A 4,108-nucleotide genomic window follows, 5' to 3' on the forward strand; every position below is an offset into this window, starting at 1 on the left:
TGAACTTATCACAAGAAAATACAACTGCTAAGAATTCTTTTTCAGTAGTAGCATAATTTCTCTGGGCATTATCAAGACTCTTGCTAGCATATTGAATAATATTTAGTTTCTTATCGACTCTCTGCCCTAGAACAACACCTACAGCATAATCACTAGCATCACACATAATTTCAAAGGGTAAATTCCAATCAGGTGGCTGAACAATAGGTGCAGTGATCAAAGCTTTCTTAAGTATTTCAAATGCTTCTACACAATCATCATCAAAGACAAAAGGAATATCTTTTTGCAATAAATTAGTCAGACGCCTAGAGATTTTAGAGAAGTCCTTAATGAACCTTCTATAAAAACCTGCATGACCAAGGAAGCTTCTTATAACTTTAATGTCCTTGGGACATGGCATCTTTTCAATAGCATCAACTTTAGCTTTATCAACTTCAATACCTCTTTCAGAAATTTTATGCCCCAAGACAATGCCTTCATTAACCATAAAGTGCCACTTTTCTCAATTCAGGACGAGACTAGTGTCTTCACATCTCTGCAAACTCGATCAAGGTTGCTCAAGCAATCATCAAAAGAGGATCCATAGACTCAGAAGTCATCCATGAATACCTCACAAATCTTTTCACAAAAGTCAGAGAATATAGCCATCATGCATCTTTGAAAGGTAGCAGGTGCATTACATAAACCAAAAGGCATACGTCTATAAGCAAAAGTACCGAAAGGGCAAGTAAAAATAGTTTTTGATTGATCTTCCGCTGACACAGGTATTTGAGAGAAACCAGAATAACCATCTAGAAAGCAGAAATTTGTATGTTTGGATAGTCTTTCTAGCATTTGATCAATAAAAGGTAAAGGGTAATCATCTTTCTTAATAGCTTTATTTAAGAAATCAATTACCATCCTATAACCTATAATAATTCTTTGCGGAATCAATTCATCTTTATCATTAGGAACAATAGTAATACCTCCCTTTTTAGAGATAAAATGGACATGGCTTACCCATTCACTATCAGCAACGGGATAAATTATACCTGCATCAAGGAGCTTTAGTATCTCCTTTCTTACCACTTCTTTCATCTTAGGATTTAAGCGTCGTTGAGGATCTCTAACTGGTTTGGCATCTTTCTCCACTTTAATTTGGTGTTGGCATAGAGTGGGACTAATGCCCTTAAGATCATCCAGAGTATATCCAATAGCAGCACGGTGCTTCTTCGAAGTTTTCCATAATCTTTCCTCTTCCTGCTCTGAAAGGTTAGCACTAATAATAACATGATATATCTTATTTTCATCAAGATAAGCATATTTAAGATTATCAGGTAATGGTTTTAGCTCAAACACGGGATCACCCTTGGGTGGAGGAGGATCCCCTAGGATTTCAACAGGTAAGTTGTGTTTCAAGATAGGAACCTGCTGAAGGCATACTTCATCTATTTCCCTTCTTTCATTCATAAACATATCATTTTCATGGTCTAGCAAATATTGTTCTAACGGATCAGTAGGAGGCACGAAAATAGAAGCAATACCAATTATTTCATCTTTACTAGGTAATTCTTTATCACGGGGTTGTCTACAAAATTTAGCAAAATTAAACTCATGAGTCATATCATCCAAGCCAATCGTAACAACATCCTTTTTGCAATCAATCTTAGCATTAACAGTGTTCAAGAAGGGTCTACCAAATAGAATGGGACAAAAGTCATCTTGTGGGGAACCTAGAACAAGAAAATCAGCAGGATATTTGACCTTCCCACACAAGACTTTAACATCTCTAACAATCCCAACTGGTGAAATAGTATCTCTATTGGCAAGCTTAATTGTAACATATATTTCTTCTATCTCAGCAGGTGCAATATCATGCATAATTTCATTATATAAAGAAAAAGGTATTGCACTAGCACTAGCACCCATATCACATAAGCCATGATAACAATGATCTCCTATTTTAACAGAAATAACAGGCATGCCTACAACAGGTCTATGTATTTTAGCATCAGGTTTAACAATATTAGCAGTTTCACCACAAAAATAAATAACATGCCCATCTATATGATCTCATCATCCAAGAGATCTTTAACAATAGCAATACTAGGTTCAACTTCAATTTTCTCAAGAGGTGTATAAGTTCTAGTATTACTCTTACGAACAATAGTTGAAGCTTTAGCATGATCCTTCATTCTAACAGGAAAAGGTGGTTTCTCAACATAAGTAGTAGGAACAATAGGATCATTATAAGTGATAGTCTTTTCTTCAACTGTAATAGGTGCAACTACTTTTACTTCAATGGGAGGATTATATTTAAACCACTTCTCCTTAGGGAGATCAACGTGAGCAGCAAAAGATTCACAGAAAGAAGCTACTATCTCAGAGTCAAGTCCATATTTAGCACTAAATCCACGAAAAGCATCGGTATCCATAAAAGATTTAACACAATCAAACTTAGGTGTTATACCTGACTCCTTACCATCGTCGGAACCCCAATCTTCAGAGTTGCCTTTAGTTCTTTCCAATAAGTCCCACTCGAATTCAGTAGTCTTCAGCATATAAGAACCAGCAATGGAAGTATCGAGCATGGTGCGATCATTGAGAGAAAGCCGAGCATAAAAAAAATTGAATAATCATATCTCTTGAGAGCTCATGATTGGGGCATGAATATAACATTGACTTAAGCCTCCCCCAAGCTTGAGCGATGCTTTCTCCTTTGCGCGGCCAGAAATTATATATGCAATTACGATCACGGCGAACAAGATGCATAGGATAGAACTTCTGGTGAAATTCCAACTTCAATCGTTTATAGTTCCAAGATCTCATATCATCGCATAACCTATGTTGGAAATATGCCCTAGAGGTAATAATAAAATGGTTATTATTATATTTCCTTGTTCATGATAATTTTCTATCGTTCATGCTATAATTGTGTTATCCGGAAATCGTAATACGTGTGTGAATACATAGACCACAACATGTCCCAGTGAGCCTCTAGTTGACTAGCTCGTTGATCAATAGATGGTTACGGTTTCTTGACCATGGACATTGGATGTCATTGATAACGGGATCACATCATTAGGAGAATGATGTGATGGACAAGACCCAATCCTAAGCATAACACAAGATCGTGTAGTTCGTCTGCTAGAGCTTTTCTAATGTCAAGTATCATTTCCTTAGACCATGAGATCGTGCAACTCCCAGATACTGTAGGAATGCTTTGGGTGTAACAAACGTCACAACGTAACTGGGTGGCTATAAATGTGCACTATAGGTATCTCCAAAAGTGTCTGTTGGGTTGGCACGAATCGAGACTGGGATTTGTCACTCCATATGACGGAGAGGTATCACTGGGCCCACTCGGTAATGCATCATCATAATGAGCTCAATGTGACTAAGTAGTTTGTCACGGGATCATGCATTACGGAACGAGTAAAGTGACTTGCCGGTAACGAGATTGAACGAGGTATTGGGATACCGACGATCGAATCTCGGGCAAGTAATGTGCCGATTGACAAAGGGAACTGCATACGGGATTGATTGAATCCTTGACATCGTGGTTCATCCGATGAGATCATTGTGGAACATGTGGGAGCCAACATGGGTATCCAGATCCCGCTGTTGGTTATTGGCCAGAGAGATGTCTCGGTCATGTATACATAGTTCCCGAACCCATAGGGTCTACACACTTAAGGTTCGATGACGCTAGGGCTATAGGGAATAGATGTACGTGGTTACCGAATGTTGTTCGGAGTACCGGATGAGATCCCGGACGTCATGAGGAGTTCTGGAATGGTCCGGAGGTGAAGATTTATATATGGGAAGTCCAGTTTCAGTCACCGAAAAGGTTTCGGGGTTTATCGGTATTGTACCGGGACCACCGAAGGGGTTCCGGGGGTCCACCTGCCCCGAAGTACCTAATGGGCTGTAGTTGGGTGGGAACCAGCCCCTTAGTGGGCTGGTACCCCACCAAGGGCCCAAGGCACCTAGGGTTGGAAACCCTAGGGGGCCGGTGCCCCCCCCCGGGGGGGGGGGGGCGGGCGCCCCCCCCTAGTTGGAAACCCTAAGGGGGCCGCTGCCCCCCGAGGGGCCGCCGCCCCCCTGAGTGAGTCCTGGATAAGAGGGT

The sequence above is a fragment of the Triticum dicoccoides genome, chromosome 6B, assembly GCF_002162155.2.
Source record: "Triticum dicoccoides isolate Atlit2015 ecotype Zavitan chromosome 6B, WEW_v2.0, whole genome shotgun sequence".
Classification (NCBI taxonomy): Eukaryota; Viridiplantae; Streptophyta; class Magnoliopsida; order Poales; family Poaceae; genus Triticum; species Triticum dicoccoides.